The sequence below is a fragment of the Notolabrus celidotus genome, chromosome 8 (genome assembly GCF_009762535.1).
Source record: "Notolabrus celidotus isolate fNotCel1 chromosome 8, fNotCel1.pri, whole genome shotgun sequence".
NCBI classification, from domain to species: Eukaryota; Metazoa; Chordata; class Actinopteri; order Labriformes; family Labridae; genus Notolabrus; species Notolabrus celidotus.
The window spans coordinates 28,125,830-28,147,100 of record NC_048279.1 but is presented as its reverse complement, the minus strand read 5'-3'; the positions used below and the strand labels follow the sequence as shown (position 1 = coordinate 28,147,100).

The following is a 21,271-nucleotide window of genomic DNA, read 5'->3' as shown; positions in this document are numbered from 1 at the left end:
AAATGTGTGAAAAGCCACAAAGCAGGGCGTAAAAAAAAGCCCTCTTTGAAATCAGAGGGTGTTAGATGTTTGGTCTCTGATGTTAATCTGACTGTAAGTAGCCATTTACAGAGTACAAAGACAAAGCCTGCTGTCAGTGTTCACTGCTGAATTTTCCATCTGCATGCAAAGGAAGAAATAATGATGCCATTATATGGTGTAACCAAACAGTGGAACAGCTTGATATGTTGTAATATCTCTCTGAAACCTCTGTTAAAACCCATTTCCATAAAAGAAGCAGGGAGCCACACTTATTAAAGGCAGAACATGATTTCTCTGCTCAGAAAGAGACCAGGGAGGTTTATGTGCACCATCTTCTACACAGCCCCTCTGTGGTATCTATTTCAGTGCTGAGGCTTGTTTCTGTTCGCCTGCAGAACAAAGGTATTACCACCCTTCGTTCAGCCGGCCCCTGCACACATGACAGTTCATTTTCTGCATGATCTCCCAAAAGTCGATACGATCTTGTAAAGACAAATACCAGATAGCAGTGGCTAACTGATGCAGTTTGGGGGGAACACCATTAATCATGCTCTCTTGGGAGGCTGGGCGAGGTCCAGGTCTACCCAGCAAGTCTTCATGAATTAATAAAATCACAAGATGATCTATGAATGAATTCGCAGCTGGCAGTGCCTTCATTACCCATGGTTCTGTGGGGTCTGGAAGCACAGGTCTGTATTGAGCGAGCCAGGGAGTAACTGGAGAGTTTCCTGTCATTGTGCTTACGTGTCGGCTCAATTAAGAAGACGGAGACTGGTGTGTCATTACGGATAGAGCACCTTGTAGATGTGGTACTCGATTGAATGAGGACACACACTGTCATTGATGCAAGGCATTGAAACTAGACCTGCAGTGTTAACAATCTGCAGCCTTCTAACTGTGACTGTGACAGTCTATTAGTTTCTCAAGGCTTCATGAATCAAAAAGACTGTGCAGGGACCTTGCAGAATCCTTGTTGTCTGTTATGTCTCAATGTTTGTCTCATCTCAATGTTTTGTTGGTGTTTTGTTACATAAGAGAGGTAACAGAGTGCATAAATTCTCATATAATTAACCTGGTTCAGCAGATGAAAGACATGATAATTAACCATGTCATTAAATAGCTTGCATAATAACATGGACAAAACAACAGCTATAAAGGGTGAAGCCATGACATTCAGAGCTCCCACTGGTGGCTTGTACAGGGCTTAAATTCTGCCACAGGTATATCAGAAGGGACGTGGGTTAAATTATTAAACTATTAAAATACTTGTTAAATGCATTTTCTCAAAGATGCTTTCTGTCATAGCAGTTAGCATTTTAGTTTTTTTAATAAGTTATTTGATATTAAAAATGATGATTGATTGACTCTGTAGGAGCCTGCGTTTGTCAACACAATGTTCTTTTCTGGATAGGAGGAGGATGCCGCTTGGTAAGTAGAAGGGGAGTGATTTCAGTCCGTTGGCTCCAACAGTGTGATATATCAAGGTCGTATTTTGGCTTTACATTTCACATTGGGAGAAGACTGAGGTGCTGAATTTATTAACCTCTTGTTTTGAAGCCTCAAGTTTGGCATGTTGCCTGCCTCCATTGTGTTTCAAAGAAATATGAAGGGCCAATGACAAGAGGGTGGAATAGGATAAGTGAGAGTCGATACCCAAGGCTTGGCTGGCTAATTAGGTAGGTTAGATGGTAGACTAACAAATAAAAGGGGAGCTCAAACTTATTGGTTGGCCGTTAGGAAAAAAAAAATTATGTGATAAATTCTCGAAAGGATTGTATTGGAAATCAGTTCTTTGTTGAGCATAACATTAAGTCTTGATATAATTTCAGAGGGGGAGCTATATAAAAATCTTTGCATCGTCACCAATGATAATCTAGACCAATGCCAAAAAAGCTGTCAACATCTTTATTCTTGTTCTAAAGGTTGGCATTATAATATGGGACATAATAGTGTTTGACTTGCTCATGGAGTCAACATCTAGTGGCCATTTCAGGAATTGCAGTTATGGCACTTCTATTTCAGCTCCAGGTAACCTCGTAAAAAGCATCAATGTTTTTACAGTTAAGCTTCCTATAAGCGTATATGCTTAACAAAAGCTTATGGGCTTTGTTGTGAAAACTGATTTCACATTTTTTGTTTTTATACTAAAAGACAGCAGCTTTCCTTACCTCTGACATTAACCTTCAAACACATATCATAAGTGATCAGAATGTTTAGAAGAGAAATAATGCATTTACACTTTTCTAACTCCCACATAAAAAGATATGTCAGGAAACAAGCAAGGCAAGATCCTGTGGGTGTGGATGAGGGTTGCAGGCTGACAGACATGAACTGATCTGTCAAGTGCATTTGAACAAAAATTCAAATGAATAAATCTCAAAAATATACGACTTAGTATTATACACCACATGCACACATACAGTAGATTCCCACTATAATCACATTTTATTTAAATGGCTATTCAATCCTGCGTACAACTTGGCAGTTAGCATTCCTCATTGTAATCAATTTACTAAATTCCAATAATTAATCCAAAGATAATGCAAAGAGACAGATTGCTGGTAGGTCCATGAAAAATGTATATGTTAAATTTAATATGGCCTCTGATTATGACAGGGTCACTTGTCCTCGTCAGTGAATACTAATGCATTTAAGGGGAAACAAACGCAGTAAAATGACGTACTAATGACGAACAATTCTGCCTCCGGCAAATCCTAATGCACACTACACATTAATAATCTGTGTTTTATTATGTATTTTAAGAGGGAAATGCTCCAAAATGACGTGTTCAATGCCTCGAAGAATTCGATCTTGGCCTGCACACCACACACTGAATAACCTGTATTTTTGTGACTCAGCTATTCTTGTATCAGTCAAGATGTATAAATAGAAATATTTCACATATATCATGGTTGTTAGTCAGCTCTGTAAACAGTCAGTTCAGTCAGGTTCTGTTTATTATCTGGCCTTACCATAAACTGTGGATTAGTATGGATAACGCACCTCCATCTCCTCCCACTGTGAGATGTGAAGCCAAAGTACCAGCTCAATGGGCCTTGACGTATGTGGTAGGCGCGCAAAAGCCAGCAGCTAGACTGAAGTCACAACATTTCTGCGAACCAGAAACACATTAAACTTATAGATAAAATGGCAAAGATTCCTCCGTCCACAGCAGAACAGATTCTCGTTTTGATATGAAGTAGACCCTCATGGTTGTGCAAACTTCGATAACTCTTGTGTCAGTGTTTGTGATGTTTTCTGTCTTCATTCCTCGTCTGCTTTGCAAAAATCATTCAAATTAAACTCTAAAATGAAAGTCTAAACCATTTGCAAAAATGCTGAAAATAAGGATATAGAATATTGTTTAATGATGCCATATATAATTATTTTTCAGCAAAAAAGGGTTATTTTCAGCCTAGACTGCAGTAAATCTAAAAAACATTTAGATGTGCCATCACATTTACTCCCATTTCTCCTTTCAAGCTTTTGAACTGCCCAGAAAAGAGAGCGCTACAGGCTACTTTCTGTCATTATAAAGCCAGCTACAAAGCGTAAACCCTTTGTTTCTCAAGCTTCTAATGATACAAAAGGTATCAACTGCTGTACGTGCTGTTAGGAGCAGATCGATGTTGCTGAAGAGCCCATAGATGATTAAACTCATGTAGAGTGCATGTGTTTTTCTGCAAATATGGTCGGTCCTGCTGAGCTTGGAGCTGACTCAGAGCAGAGAGCAGAGCTTGCAATGAAAGTGGAGCAGCAGGCATGAGATGATTTTGCAGGGGAACCAAAGAATCTGCTGCAGAGTCAGTGTTGTGTCTGAGATGCAGCCGTGGCTTTTGGAAGACAAATTGGACTCTGCATATTGATCATACCTTCATTGTCAGCTGTGCTTTTGTTGCGTGCATATTGGCACAGTGTTCCGTGTATTCTGCTGCATACAGTTGTGATATTAATGAGTACAATCCAAGGCCATCTATTTTCTTTTCTCTATCAGAGAAACTGTGACTTGGAGTCTCGACACTCTGACACTAAGCTGCGGCTGAATAGCTTCCATTGTATCTGTACTTATCGCAGAGAGTGAATTGAACATGGTAAATCAGTCTGCAATGGAAACTGAATGAATCTGTTTTCACACTAAAAGATAATCGTTCCAGCATTAGATGGGAATGAAAGTTTCCATTTGGAAAAAATCTTATGAACAGCTCTTCAGTTTTTGGAGATTCATGGCGGAGAGTCATGATATGATATGTAATGAAGAGCTGATAAGAGTTAAGCTCTCCCACAAAACTCAGCCAGCCCACACTGGTATAAGACAGACGGAAAAAGAGAGGAACCAGAGGAACAGAGCACACAGAAGAGCCAATCTGAATATAACGGAGTCAACAACAGACAATGTAAACGCTTGAAATCAAGCATGATGTTTACAGATGAAATATATAATTCAAGAGAGCTGCATATCTGATTCCCTTGGGCATCTCCACCTGCATTAGAGAAAATCTGATTTACGTAGAACATGCAGCATTGCGTCTGATGTACATTTGAATGTCTTTGCATGACGCATAATGTATCTAGAGATGGCAACACACGCTTTGATGAATAATTCATCTGTTATTTTCAAAACTGATCTTGTACTGCTTGTTTTTTCAACTTCATTTTTATTCCTTTTATGATGTTCATTTATAAAACATCACCTCTTTATTTTACTTTGAGTAAAGTGAAATGTTTACAGCTGATACTTGCTTTGTTTGATGTGATTCTCTGACTTGGGAGCAGCTTGTGAATTGGGGAACAACTATTCATCGGAGGACTCAGCAAACACGATGTAGAGCCATCAACACAGTTGATAACAATGTCATTAGCATTGTCAGATCCTAGAAAACAACAATGTAGCTGCTGACACTGAGCAGTGAGTCACTCTCAATAAACAAGAGCCTTACGATTGCGATGCACTTTATTTATCCTCAGGCAAAGTAGATAATTGCCGCTCCAAAGAGCACTTATGGACAAAAATATCCATGACTTACATCACACGTAGTAGTGAGTTGTCACTACTCTGAAAGAGTGGTTTTCATTGGCTGATTCCAGACAGCTTAAATTATGTGCAAAATGTACTTTTTTACTATCTACACTGAATGTGTCTCTATTTACAACCTCTGAATAAACAGCGTATGTAGAGTATGTAATGAAAAGTGCTTAAACTGTATGAGACAGCATCATGTTACATTGAACTGAGTACTAATGCATCACTTTAAAGGTACAGTGTGTAGAAATGGAAATGTTAAGAATATCTAGTGATCAGATTCTAGATCAAAAGGCTCCCTTACTCAGCCCTCCTGATGGTGAAAGGATGGTGGCCTCTGTGGACAGGAAGCTCCGTGATGCATGATAAGCATGATCCTCCATTTGTCCAGTTTTTAACCATTTGCAGACAACAACCACTCTCTACTTCTTCTTTGGCTTCCAACCAGCGCATTCTGGGAAGCCACTCACTTAACTGCAAAAACTTACATGATAGCATGTTAGTAGTTGGTCCATTTTGTGCTACTGTAGAAACCTGGCTGTGCAAGATGACAGCCTCAATGGAAGTGGAAACACTGGCATGTATAAAAGGCTCATTCTAAGTAAACAAAGGTTTTTTGTATATTCAGTTGGTTATACATTTATTTAAAGATACTTAACACTTTATCAAATCACAAAATTGTATGTAATGAAAGACAGAGCTACACAACACTTTATGAAATCATTTAAATCAGCCCAACTATCAACTTGTAAAATATTAAATTGCAACCTAAACAGATAGACTGTATAAAAAAAAAAGGGAAGTCTCAGTGACGTCACTCACTGGTTATTTTGAAGAGGCGTAATGAGACCTAAAGATGGTGTCATAGTGGATGCGTTGATCACAGCTTATTTCATGTTAGAGGTGGGGTTCAGCCCTTAAGGCTGATTTATACTTCTGCGTTGAATCAACGACGTACCCTACGCCGGGGGTCCGCGTAGTTCCCGTACCTACGCTGAGGCCTACGCACGTAGCTGACGTGCACCTCCTCCAAAATGTAACTCCCCGTAGAGCCGACGCGGACCGCAAGCTCTGTGATTGGTCCGCTCGGCGGCTTTGTCTTTTCCGCATTTACAACACTTCAGGGATCCCGGACATCGGCCGCACATCGGCCGTGTATTTCATCTCCTCCTCTCTATTCTTCATGCAATCATGTCTGTATGATAAACAGCAACATGTATCAGCTGTAGATTAACATAACACGCTCTGAAACTCTGTGGAAAAGTAAACAGAGCTCGTAGCGGGACCGGAAGCAGGCGGTCGGCTATCAGAGAGACCGCACTGCCCTCAGGCGTTTCGGCGGAGAATTGTTGCGCGACACAGACACATCGACGCACAAGTATGTGGGGCTCATGTCCGTGTCAGCCCCTGCTGCGTAGGGGAGACGCAGAAGTATAAATCAGCCTTTAGCCTTGCTATCTTGCAAACAGCTACAGCACACAAACCTGTTAGTCAAATTAGCGACAGCTCTAGCTATGCCTGATTATGCATAACTTTGGGCCTGAGTATGATAGAAGTGAATTAATTGGTAATTAAGTACAACACTATGACAATATTAATACTATAAATAATATTAATTATATTATTATTATTATATAATGTTATTCTGCCGAATAAGTTTGTTTACTTCTGACATTTTTATTACATTTTGCTTATTGTAATATCTGTGCCTCCTCGTGTGCTTCTTATCCATATTTAGGTTAACAAAAATGTTGTATAAGTGCCTTAAAAACACAAAATTTCCAAAAGCTGATTTTGAGGTATTTTAAACCCCACATTGTTTAAATCCATGTTCACTACACCAGTCAGTTTTTACCTATTGTTATAATGTACAGGCCATCATTTGTAGTTTAAAGAACTAAACATTCATTCATATTTTATCCTCAAAGGTTCTTTGACATTTGGTTATCTAACACTCATCGTCACAGATGATAAGACCAGATGTGCTGGTTTTGTCCGACATCATTATCTCAGAGAGAGCTCACAAAGTGCTTTTGTATTGAGCCTTTTTATTGTCAGATGCATTAGTTTCTGTCTCTGTGAGGATCAGGTGCTACTTAAGAGTCAAAACGAGAGGGCAATTAACATGTCAAGCTTTTAAGAATTCAAAGAGAGCTGTAATAAGATAAAAGTTTGCTAGGTTAAAGATAATAGGAGAGGTTGGATGATAAAAGTGCTACACTGTGATCTTGGTTTGTATTTTTGAATCCCTGGTCTCCTCGCCCACACGCCTGCCTCCTTCGTATTTTTCAGATGAAAATCCCCATGTATAATGAAGACCACATAGACGAAGAGATGTCTGCTGCCAAGATATCTCTCTTTAAAACAAATTAAGCTTTAGAATCATTTAAAAATGGCAAGTCTTGCTGCACAGATGAAAAAAAAGCCCAGGGGAAGACAGAGACCTCGGCATCACCTACCGAAGAATAAACGTAGATTTTGCAAAAAATAATAATCCTACTACGCTTTTGCATAAACCACTCCTGAGGCGAGCACGTGATGCAAAAGGCAGCAGTCCAGACCTCTTGCCTGTAATAACTCTGTACTACTTAAAGCTCTCCAATGTTGAACCTGCAGTGTATCCTGTAAGGCATGGAGGCATGGAGGTTCAGCCGCACTCCTCTCTTCTGTTAAATATTTGCCCTATCTTCTCTGCTGGGCTCATAATATTTCAAATATGGATCCTTGTGAAGAGAAATCCCATCTTCACTGTACAATTTTACAACTCACTTAACCACTCACACATCCTCTTCCTACCCTCTCTCTCCTTCCTCCCCTTTTCTCCCCATCTTCCCTCTCCTTCCTCCCTCTTCCCTCTCGTCTCTCCACGGCTTCCTGTGCTCCTCGGAAGAGCCTGATAAGTATAATCATAAGTGACTGGTTCAGCAGCTTGAGCTGCCGGAGCTACCGAGACCGATGTATTCTCATGATATCCAGGCACAGCTGTAAATGCCAGCACAGAATCCACACAAGATGCACTCACACACAAATATGCATATACACCCACACTCCAGGTACTTCATTTTGCATGCCACTTGTTGTTAAAATGCAATAAACACAGGCATATTTACAGCAGAAGGCAGTTAGAGATCATTTATGCAGCACTACAGAGAGGTTGCCTCTGTCTCCAGGGAGAAAAGCTCTGCCTAACTGTCTGCGTATAGTCTTACTGCAGTAGTTAGCTTCCTTATTTGCACACAATGAGCTTTCCCTTTGTTTGTGTGTTTTTGTGTGTGTGTGTGAACATGTTTAGATCTGCTTGAGATGCAGTGTGTATGTAAAGCATATGTTAACATTTTCACAATAATTACCTCTCACATGGTCGGCGTGCAGAGCTGCAAGCCTCCCACTATGACTTTAAACATCCTTAGCCATAAGCAGCATGAGCAAAGAGACACAAGCATGACTTGTTTGCAGGATATACAGGCGGCTGATTGAAATTGACTGCAGGGCAAGTAGAGCATTACCACAGTTGTAACCCATTTCATTTCTCGCTGATCCCCACTGAACAGGGAAAGTGATATTTAATTGAGTGTATGGACAATCATCAGCCAGTAGGATTTATTTTAAAGAAATGGATCCATGACGAAGTGTTGCAATTTTGGGACGAGATATCGATCACACCGGAGACGTCTCTGCATGCGCTGGCAATGCTCGAATGTTGTGCATCTGGTCAGCGTTGCTCTATCGCGATGGAACACCAAGGGAGTCCCTACTCCTCTTCATCTTCTCAGCACAGAATGAGTCACCAGGGGCAAGATGGAGAGCTCTTTCCCTCAACATGGCACCCGCACTTAGTATCTGTCAGTGGCCAGGCCGCATATCCTCAGGCTCAATTAATCAGGAGCCCACCTTTGGAGGATTGTGCTCTGGCCCACACTTAAAGGTACCTGCAGCCGTCCGTGCCAGTGGTAACCCTGGCAGGAGACAAGTGGAACAGGTTGGCCTGACTTGGCAGGGGGTCGAGATGGTGTTAATACAGACTTTGGGAGATGATTTCCTTTGAGGGAGATCCAATCCAGTGTCACAGCATGGCGCTCAGGAAGTGGTTGAGCCGCCGACTGATGAAGTTTCTAATTCAATCTGTTCCAGATCAGTGGGGGGGTCAGTGCGAGTGCCAAAGAGTAACCTTGTATCCTGTTTCCTGGTCACTGAGGAAATGTTGGGCCTATTGATTTGAGAAGCCAATAAACAATCAATAAGGAGAGAAAGCAGCAGCTCATTTCTAGTTACCTCTCATAATTGTCTGCATTTAAAGTCTTTCAGACTCAAATATTCACAGTTCAGTCAAATATGTACTACACCTGCATGTTGAGCTGATGTAAAACTGAATTTTAGCCTCATTGGAGTAAACATGTCACAGTGATTTATCCTGTTCAGTTACTCTGATACATTGCTGCCATCTAGTGTTTCTCATAAAGGGCTTTGCTTCATGAGCAGTGCACCGGCTCAGTTCTGATCAAACTCGGTTGGAGGTTTTGATTTTACTTGAATGGATTTAAAGTTTTAGAATTAATAATGGGATGTAAAGAATAAACACACTCACTAGTAAAACCTAGAAAACTCCACACAGCTTTAGCTTTAATTTAAACTGGGCCTCTTTGGTGGCTGACACAACAATACATCATTTCAGTATTATAGACGACCTCTGCAACGGTGTAATTTTTTGCTTTCATGGAGCTGGGTGGAAGATTTTATCCCTACACAGGGGTATGTCTGATATTAATTAACAACACTTGAAGAAGCTGAATCTTTTTATAGCTTCTGTTACATAAAATTAATTGTTGTTCTATTATAATCAAGAGAAGAGTCAGAGCAGCACTTCCTCTGGCCTTGAGGTCACTTTGACAGTAGTCTGTATTAAATTATGTATATGAGTATGGACAGAATCCCACTCATCTGCAGATCGTTGAAACATGCTGGTTAACCAGGAATCTACTACAAATCAACACATGAAACTCTTAAATGAAGAAACAGGAAATGTTCAGCAGTTTTTATGATTTGTACAAGATGTTAATTATCATTTAGGCAAACCATACTGAAGAATTTTCATATCAGCATTTACAGTTTCCACATTTTGTCACTGATACTAGCAATGTCAACACTAACGTCATATTATTATTCCACTTTAAATCGCTATATCAACCGTAATTTGATCTGCTGTTGTTTTGAACTATATTGTTTCGATTTTGCTGAGAAATTGTAAATTTTTAACTATTTGATGATGTATCATATATTTAATTCTAGCATGCCAAGAACATCAGGCAAACATCAGAGGAAACTGGCCTTTTAGCTAATTTTCTGCATTTACAGTTTGATTTTAAATGTTGTCAATTGCTGCTTTCATATTGACGTTCTGCCACAGCGTCTTAACAAAACTCAACTTTTAGGACACCTTTGTACTTTTAAGTTGAAACACAGTGTCCAAGTATGTGGTTTTACATTGCGCCACAGCGTTGCAGAATTATTAGAAGTATCATGCGTTAAGAGTCAGTGTGAACTTCACATACACCCACACTCAGGCCCCTTACGTTTACAGTGAAACTGTTGCCTCTGTCACTTGTTCATAGTGACTCATTTCCCAGTTGATTTAACAGAATAAAAATTTTGACAAGTCGGCTAGTCTTCAGGTGAGAAACACTCTGAAAACAAATTGAGTTCACTTTATTCAATACTGCTAAACACGGCAAAATAGCCTCTGGAAGTAAAGGATGTCAAATCTGTTTACTGAGTGTGGCTAACATTGGCAGAGCTAACACCACCAGCCTTAGTCGTCCTTGCAGATCAACATCAACATGCCTAAGCTGGTAATGCAATATTGTATAATAAATGGACGTAGTATCCATAATGTCACCAATCTGGCCCTGTTTTGAAGTCGACCATCAGTGGGAGCCATATTGGAAATGCTGAACACAACTTAACTTCTGTCGAGCTAGTGTGAGGTAAAGAGGCGGGCCTTTAGCCTTTTCGCTAACAGCTACAGAGTGCCTGCCTGTCAATCAAGTCTGGCATGCCCTTATTTGGGCAAAGTTCAAAAATTCCCCCCCTGTACAGTGTGTGCCGATAGAGAAATCAGCTATTCAGACCTAAACTGTTTTTTGAACCAGGCTGTAAACATGTTTATTTCTGCTGTTAAGATCGGCCTTTTTAAATTGGTGTGTATGTAGTTTCCGATGTTTCTTTAGCCAGCCTCAAGTGGACACTTGATGAACTGCAGTTTATAACACTTCCACATGGTCTTCATATTTTAAGACCGGAGGTTGCCGCTTCGTAATGCATTGCTCTCGTCAAGTGGTTTTGTACCAGTTTACCCAGACGTAACTCTCTCTACATTTTAAAGATAAAGTTACTGCCAAACCTAACCATGCTACAATATGCCATACAGCCTGGGCTAGTGAGGGACGACTGCACTACAGCTTAGACACATGATATGACCAGCATTGTGGTAGTCGGTGACATTTCATCATTTGGTTGACTGCTTTAGCACATCCTTGTACATACGGTGCCAGCTCAGAGCATAATGACTTCACCCTGCTGTAACTCCTCTGTATGTTTTTCATTGACTGTGAGGCGTAATATGCAGCCCTTGAAATGCAGTGTTAAAGGGGCTTATTATATGTCTCTTTGTAAATAAAGAAATAAACCACAACACATTCATTAGCATGTCAGTAGCTACCCTTACACATCCTAATAAAACTGTCCGTCTAGTTCCACCTCTTTGTGCCCAGAGATACACTAACAGCCAGCGCTCCTTTCTCAGAAAACCTCTCCTTGTGTTTCATCCAGACGTGTCAGATTAATCAAAAAGAAGTGTTCCCACTTTCATCCTCAAACACGCATAATACAAGCGTCCCTGTCTGCAAGCGTAAAGAAGGATCAAAAGGAATACATGTTTGAAGGTGTAAGCATTGCAATTCCTTTGCTCGTTTCTCTTCAATTATTTCTGCAATGAAGATTTGACGTCTCACTTAAACACATGAACTTGTGTATGTTTGTGTGATATAACCAGTAATGCTGCATAAATTCACACCAGATCACAGTGTGTTTTGAGGGAGTTTTCTTAGCGTGAAAGAAAAGGCAAAGTCTTTGTTTCAGTGGTTATTAAGGCAACATTTATATTTCATTGACCTGATCTTCATTTATATTCAACCCCTCCACATCTTCTTGTTTCTGTTTCTTGTCAGCAGATTGGATTTGACCTCCTCCAGCACTGGAGAAAACATCCACAGATCTTCCCAAATTTTGCTCTGGTTTGCTCCTCAGTCGTCCCTCTCCTCCACCTGTGTTTCAAAGATTGTCTTCATCCGTCACTGAGAGCATGATGTGGGGGATCGCCATCATCAGAAGGTTTTTTTCTTCATGTTCATCTCCTTCATACATCTCCCTCATTTCCTTCCTTTCCTGTCCGTCTCTCCTTCCTCTCTCGTCTTTACAATCCGATCCCGGTCTCTCCTTCCATCTCCCCCATTTGCACAGATGCCTTCCTCAGCTCCCGTTTCAGCAGTCGTTTTATTATTCTTTTCATCCCTCTCTTCTTTCATCTGCCTCTCTTGTTCACTTGTTCGCTTGAAAAAGATTTCTGAAGTCTTGAGGTCATCAGCAAACTTTTTAACTGTTTGGTTCTTCTCCCCAACCCATTCCCCTCTCTCTCTCCGTTTCCTGCTTCATTCAGCTTTTCTTCTCAGTGGAGCCCTCTTACTCTGTGTTCAGTCCGACCTTATATTCTCCCACAGTTGGGCTTTTCATTCTGTCTTCGTGAACGTCTTTGGTTGGTGCCTCTTTTCTCCAATTTGAGCTGTTTTCCTTCGTGCTGTTGATGCCTCACTTACTGCTTTGTAATTTCAGTGTTTCTCGATGTTTTAGCTGCTTGCTGATCGATCACAGCAGACTGTCTTTATCTTTAAGTCAAATAATTTCATCACAGGAGGAGAGTGAACAAATGTTTGCATTCCCAACCAAGCATTGTAGGATTTTTACTCAAATACAGAAATGACATCTCAGACACAATCCATGCTTTGGCGGATATGTGGTGATACCATAAACTCTGGAAGATACAATTGTGATCCGCTTCAATCCAGAGGCCCATGATGGATTTCAGACAATATTATATATGTCTGATTAAATATTTTAAACACAGTCAGATATATTTCACCCAGTTCTTCGAGTGGGCTGGAACACTCCATCATCACCACTTCTAAATTTAACTAACTCCTTGGTGTACTGGGACATTTTCGTCGTATCATGACATCTTACCAGCTGCCAGTCTCCTTCCCTGTCCTCTCTGTTACAGTTTCCCTTGGTGATTCATAATGGGACCTAGAGTACATTTCCTATGGTGCTACTGTGTGAGACTTTTGCAAGCGGTACATGATGATATCTGATGAGAGAGTAATGTTAACAAGTGCATACTCACAAGTCTCTACTGTGTTTGATAAACAAAGAAAATCTGGGTAAATTACACAAACGTTCATGTTTGTCTATAATTTAACATCATGGGCCTCTGATTACCTTTGCATTAGGTTCATAACTGTGCATGATGTTATACTATTGTGGTTCAGCTTTAGTGATCAGAACATGGTCAGAGGTGTTGAGTGGGTGTTAGCATCCACTGTATGTTAAAATTAGCATGGGGTCAATACAGTGTTTCTCCTTCAGGTGCATGTCAGATTTGTGTTTCCCATGTTTTTCATCTTGTGACGACGTTGTTTGCGTATTGTGTTTCTATAAAAGCCAAAACACTTTGACACAGCTGACTTACTCCTGAGAGGGGAGTGAATATTTTCTACATCCTCTTTATCTCAGCTACTGCTAGCATTGTTTGCAAGCATGCACTCGCGATTGCAAACTATGAAGCAGGCGAGTGGTAGGAGCTATGAAACAAAAGCTGGTCTTAGAGATGATAATGTTGATTGATGTTTATACTTTCCATCGATTTCATAAAATCATGGTTCTACCATTTCGATTGATGTTACATCCCTGTGATTTACACAGTCTAATCATCATTCATGGTGCATATGGGGAGTTAAAGAAACCAGTCCTCTGTGCATGTTTTGTCAAGAGAGTTAAGTGTAAGTGTTTTTTTTTCTTTTTTTTAACAACTTGTCTGTAAAAGTTTGGAAGAGACTCAAATCAAAGCTCAAACTGTCTTGAGTTTTTCAGGGCAGCCAACTATGTCAAATAACAGCATGGGTGCTGGAAGAACAACAGCTTTTGCAGTTGCACCCAGGAGACTCATAGAGCATGTATTTAATGTAGTTTCTCACTCTATGGAACATATTCGGATACAGCAGGTGGAGATAAGGTTAAAAATAGTCCAACATTTCAATTTAAACAGGATCCACCTTCTTACTAAGAAAGTGTAAAGGGATTTTACCTTCCTGCTTACCTTGCTTTGATTTATGTGCCATAGTTGCGCATGTAAGAATGTCAACTCTTCAATCTAAAATGGTACGCACGATAGACATTGGACCTGCATGTAAATATATAGGGATCTTGGAAATTTTAGATGTGTTTGATTGGAGATGCCCCGATTTCAAGTTTGTCTGCGATTATAGATTCTTGAATTTGCCGTTCCATTCCTGATTTTTGTGGATTCTATATTTCTCTTTTTTAAACAGTTTTATTAAAAGTCTTAATCTCTTGCAGCACCTTATTACTAAATCAAACAAGAGAAACGGAGGCGTATACTGCTTCTTTCTCTTCAGCTTTATTCTCTGAAGGAATTATGAATTAACTTACAGATCACCACAATAGTTGACTTTTTCATTAGAGGGTGCGTGCAGTCTCTTACCTGTCTACCTACCTCTTTCTTGCTGCCTCAGTGAACAAAATAAATAGGGCTCAAGAGCTTTTATATAGTTTTATATCAGTTAATCATCAATATGCATTTATCAATAATATAAACGGCAAAGCACACTCTGTGTGCAGACCATAGACTGTATAAAATATGGGCATAGTATCCTTGACATCACCCATCTGTTTCTGAAGCTCTGTTATGAGGCCAATTGTCGGCGGGAGCCATATTGCTGCTGTCGAGTGATTGTGACGTAAAGAGGCAGACTTTGAGCCTCCTAGCCAACAGCTACAGTGTTCCCGCCTGTCAATCAAGTCAGCTTTGGCTCTCATTGGAAGACTCGTAATCTCAATATCTGCTAAATTGCTGTGTTAGAAGAAAATTCATTCCCCTTACAGTGTGTCCCGATCAAGAAATGAGCTATCCAGACTACACTCGTCTTTTGTACCAGGCTGTAAACGTGTTTATTTCTGCTGTAAAGATCAGCTTTACTGAATTGGTGTGTATGTGGTTTCCGGTACTTCCGGAGCTAGCCTCAAGCGGATCCTCGATGAACTGCAGTTTTTTGCACTTCTGCATTGGACTCATATTTTTGTCCTGGAGATTGCCGCTTGGTACAGACATTATAGTCCTCACTGCATATTGAGTGTCCCACCCTAACCAAAGAACATTACAAGTAAAATAATTCAATCATATTTTTCCGAACTTTACTTTACTTACTGTATTTGTATACTCCTCAAGCCCTGAGAGACGTCTGTCTCATATGAACAATCCACTCATTATATTGAATGACTGGGAAAAACTGTTACACAGGGAAACAGTCTTTGTTTATCCTCAGTACGTCAGAGCTTTTACTCCTCACTGCTGGTGAACACCTCATATAATTATAATAATGCATTTTATTTGTAGGCGCCTTTCTTGAAACTCAAGGTCACCTTACACCATTATCAAACACAGAGTTTAAGTAACAAACAGTAATAAAATACAATTTAAAAAGTTTTAAAAAAAATAGACAGTGGAGTTGTGGTCAGATGGAGTAAGCCAGTCTAAACAGATGAGTTTTGAGTTTGGATTTAAAATGTGGGAGTGAGTCATTATTACGAAGGTCAGGTGGGAGAGAGTTCCAGAGCTGGGGAGCAGAGCGGCTGAAGGCTCTGCTCCCCATGGTAATAAGGCGAGCAGGGGGGACAGTGAGATGGATGGAGGAGGAGGATCAGAGGGTGCGGACGGGTGTGGCAGTATGGAGGAGGTCAGAGAGATATGGAGGGGCGAGGTTGTGTAAGGATTTAAAGTCAAGTCAAGTCAAGCTTTATTTATAAAGCACATTTAAAACAACCTCAGTTGACCAAAGTGCTGTACAGTTATTAAAATACAATATAACCATACACAAATATAACAATAAATAAAAACAATAAAGGAATAATAAGAGCTCAATTTAGGAAATAAAAAGAGTAAAAAAGTAAAAAGCCAAGGATTCTTGCTTAGCTGGGACTGAACGCCAAGGAGAAAAGGTGAGGAGAAGTATTTTATAGTTGATCCGGTATGTGATGGGCAGCCAGTGGAGCTGTTGTAGAATGGGTGTGATGTGGTGGATGGAGGTGGTGCGTGTGATGATACGGGCGGCTGAATTTTGAACAAGTTGTAGTTTATGGACGGTTTTGTGTGGGAGGCCAAACAGAAGAGAGTAGCGATAGTCTAAACGGGAGGTGACTAGGCTGTGAACAAGAATGGCAGTGAAGTGGGAAGTGAGTGAAGGACGGAGATGGTTAATATTGCATATCTGCACTGCCGACATGTTGGTTTGTTTGTGTGCAGCTGGCAATAGTGTTTGTGTTACTGTGTGCATAGCATGACACATGAGTCTCGTATGTATTAATCTGAGATCGACAAAGCATCAGCTATGTTTATATTTTTGGCCAAATACAGTCACCAGCTAGTCGATCAGTGCACTGCTACTCATAACCAAACCGTGCTAATAACCCTGAATACGAGATGGAGCAGGACTTCACCTTTGATTCTCAAAAAGTGCTTCAACTGTTAAAGTTTTTGTACAGCATAGTTTTGCTATTCATGAACTTTCTCTTACAAACCGCTGATCGACTGTCAGAGTAAACCTGCTGTCAGATGTTCATTTAATTTAAAAGTCCCATTGTTAACATATAAAACAATTAAAACTTTCATACCCCTCTGAGAGTTGTTATACCATCACAGCTAACGCTTTTCTTCTCCAGCATATCACTGTGAGATAAATTCGTAATGTGCTGCCAAGATCTGCAGCCTCTCTGTTACTATTTGTAATATGCCTCTCTCTCTCTCTCTCTCTCTCTCTCTCTCTCTCTCTCTCTCTCTCTCTCTCTCTCTCTCTCTCTCTCTCTCTCTCTCTCTCTCTCTCTATCTCTCTCTCTCTCTCTCTCTCTCTCCTGATGTCAGTTTGAAAAGTTCAGTCAAGGATACAAAAACAAGTCATAGTTGTCCTTGGGCCAAAATTTGTTATGAAGACATGACATAAAATGATGATTAATGCATTAATTACTCATAGAACTTGTGCATGATTTGATGATATAAATGATGTCTTCATGTGTAATGGAGCTTAGACACATAGGCTCTCATCTGTTTGTTAATTGAACTTTCAGAATGTATGAGAGAAAGAAAAATCAAGAAAGGTCACAGTATTAGTCATTGTAGAATTAGTCTCATTGGATTTTATTGAACGGAGAATCTATATTTCTGAAGCTGTAGTGTGATGTGTAAACAGAGTGATACTCCAGCAAAATGAAAATCCACAGCATGACGTGGTTGTACGTGTCACGGTTGATAAGAATACTGTCAGTATCAAGCTCTTTGCTATGAGTGAAAATCTCCCAGCAGCTTTCCCAGCTTGTTTACACAGACGTGCTGACAGATGTACAATCCTCTGTGTGGAAATGTGCTCTCTCTCTCTGAGCAGAGTCTCTGTGCTCACACTCCTCTCAGAGCCCCTCCCCTCCACTCCTCTGCCACCCCAACATTCTTGTGCAGGTAAATACCAACGGTATCTACTCTGATTGCCATGCTCGCGGAACAGAAGTGACAGGCGAAGACAGCAACTGAGTGAAGAAGATTATACACAAAAACCTCCTGTGATGAGTTCAAAGCCATCTGTTGGGGTGAGGAAAACCTCGGTGACAAAACTTTCAAAAATTAATAATTACCGGAGACGGAGAGTGGCACAGCTCTGACAAATTCCCCGGCTCTACTCTTTAACTTAAAGAGAGAGATATGTGCACAATCCTCGGTGATGAGTTCAAGTGCAGGAGCAACTTTTTAAAGGCCCAGCCCTCAATTTCCTCTGTGACTCTTATCCTCTCAATACACAGCAGGACTGTTTGATTCCTTTGCAGTGTTTGCAGACAAAACTTTGATTTCCAATGCACACTATATTCAGAGAAAGTTGGAAATTTGGATGGAAATATTATTTAAATCAGGGTGAGTAGGAAAACAAGAATCTTGAGATTTAATTCTAGCTCAGTGGTTAAAGCACACATTCCACATGCACAGGCAGTAATCTTATCACAGTGTCACTCAGCTCCTGGATTGGCTCTTTCCTGCATGTAATCACCCACTCTCTACTCCCCACATTTCCTGTCTCTCTTCAGCTGTCCCATCTCAGGGCAAAAATAGCAGACATAAAGCCCACATTACAAAAATCTAAAAGTTCTCTGTCTATAAAACTATACTGTAACCATGGACTGTAAAGAAGTGAGAGGCCTGAAAAAGCTGTTTCCTCTCTAATGACCAGCAGGGGAGAATCATCTGGTTACAAAGACAATCTGATTGTATGTAGACATCTACAAGAAAACAACCTCACTTTCACTTGACTTTTACCTCCTTTTCCAAAGGAGTTCATGAAGTCTGGTTTGGTACAGTATTATTTCCATTTTGGGAAATCAGGATTAAAAAATTTGAGTGAAAAAGACAATAAAACAAGTCGATGAGCCACTATATGGCAACATGTAGAAGTGTTGCAAAGCATCCACTCTGTTTTCCAAGCATAGAAGCTTCATTTAATGTATCCAAGGGTTGAATTCAGCATTTAGACGACGATTCTTAGAAGATTAAAAAACATTGAGATGTTTTGTGATAAAGCCTAACAGTATTGCAGTCTTAGTTGAAGGCCATGTCACCAAGCCCTAACTAAAATGTAATGACTTTTTATTGACTTAAACTAGACTATAATGTTTTGATTTTTCGTCAACATGAACTAGTCTAAAAGTATGGAGGGGAAGAGTAGTAGTCCAAAGACTAATGGGGCGTTCACACCAAATGGGAATAAAATCATTTGCGCGAATGAATTACATGTAAAGTCAATGTAAAGAATAGATGTGGCATGAATTGGGCGACGCGAATGGCACGATTATTGAAATTGAGGCAAATGACTGGCACGAATGGTGCGCTTTGGACGAATGATGCAAATTAATTTGCACAAATGAGTGACTCTACCTGTTTTTATGGGATCAGGTATAGACAGGAACTCACTGTGAGGAGAGTGAGTGAGGAGGCTTATCTGGTGAGTAGTGAAAAACTTTGTCTGTCACTTGAATCCAGCTCTTGGGCACTCGTGTACACCCAATTTTGAAGCGCTAAACGAGCGAGTCATTCACACGAATAGAGCGGGTAAACACAAGACATTCTCCCGTTTGTATTCTTGCTGGAACACGGTCCCCTCAGATCTGATGTCACTTCCAGCTCTGACTTCAGAGGTTCATGGAACGCACCATAACCTAAAGGATGCATGGGAGTATGTAGGAAGTGATGGTGTGATAATTTGAAATTAACTCAATTAATAAGAGTAAAAATGAGAATGGTTTAATAGAAAATAAATGAAACTCACTTTTGGTGTCTATTCATTAGTTTTCAGAAAAATCACATCACTTTAAAGAGTACTGAAGTGATGAAAGTGAATTAGTGTAACTGAGAAAGCTTCATGGGATAAAATTTAAATGTAGTGTCTTTGTTAGAATTTAAAACCCAAGACATTTCACATTATTTTCAGATATGACATATCGATAATGTGCATGACTTAGTGCCTGTTTACAAAGATGATGCCAAATGCCTTGCAGCAAAAATAGACAAGCTTTCATTTTGGTATTTATAAAAGCTTTTATTTTGTTACTATGAATACTTTATAACTTTGAGCTTTGTTTTCTGTATTCCCTTTCAAACCAAATATTTAGTCCATAAAGTTCATTAAATGTAAATATATGTCGCAGCAAATCTGTTGATACAGATAATTCACCTCATTATGAATCAGCCCCTGATATAAGTCATGCATTAATTCTTGTAATTTTTTTTACTTTTGTTCATTAATGCAATTAAATGTGCTTGTGTACTTAAGGTTCATCTTATGTGACAGTTTCAGTTCGCTCCTCATCTCATCGGTGTTCCTGCAGCTGCCTCCAGTGAGAAGCGTCTCTCCTCGCTCTATGAAGACAACATGAGCTTGCTTTCAGCTGCAATATTAAACACCGTATACGTGCCAACTTAGATTAAGCCTGCAGTTATGTGGATAAAAAAAAAGCACCACCAGCACATTAGCTTTAATAGCTGCAGTCACATGTATTTAGGAGAGTGCATAATTTGCCGGGAGATCTGAGAGTCTCACTGGCACAGCAGCACAACAGAAGGTAGGGCCCTCTTCAAGTGAGATGTGGGTGTTACATCCAGCGAGGTTTGGGACCAAAAAGGAGCACACTAGATACACAGTAATGGTATTAAACAATTTTACTGCCTCCAGTTTTTCATCTGCTTCATGAACTTCATTTTCTTTAATCTAAGATCTTTGATTTATCCCTGGAGCTTGATTCAGCCAAAAGGATGAAGAGGAGTTTTTGGAACTCAAGACTCGATGTTTCTGCTCAAACTGGGTGGGGAAAATAAATGAAAAAAAAACTTTACTCTTGTTACACAACCTCTTTAAGTGATGTGTTTTCTCACTCATTTATTCTAAGAAAGAGGAGGGGGAGAAATTACTCTAGCCTGGATGTAAATGGGCTGTTAATGTTGTTCAAGTGGCTGCAGTTCAGCGGCACTAGAGATCTTTTATTTAAGAAAAATCTGTTTTCAGTTAAAATAAGACATGAGGGTAATGATCGAAGAATAGAGGGAAGTCCAGTTTGATAAGATGTAACTTAGGCCAGTTAAAAAACCCTCAAATTTAATCTCACACTTGACAAAAACCCTGGCCTTATTAGTTCATTCATCAGTCTTGTATTGCTTTAGGGCCTGTGTCCACCAACTGCAGTTTTTTACACAGACAGCAACAGCAATTGTAGTGCGCTTCTCACCAACGATTACTGTCTCTGGGCTGTTTTGCTTCCTTATGTAATGACTTTTACTACTACTACTACAACTTCTTCTAC

General features: G+C 40.0%; 1 long non-coding RNA gene across 1 annotated transcript in view; it reads left to right on the top strand.

The window, feature by feature from the left end:
- Window positions 1-21,271, top strand: part of LOC117817771 — a 122,441-nt gene that overhangs the window by 42,370 nt on the left and 58,800 nt on the right. The window contains exon 3 of the long non-coding RNA XR_004632203.1: window positions 12,268-12,427. This is a non-coding gene — a long non-coding RNA (uncharacterized LOC117817771). The remainder of the gene's footprint in view (window positions 1-12,267; window positions 12,428-21,271) is intronic.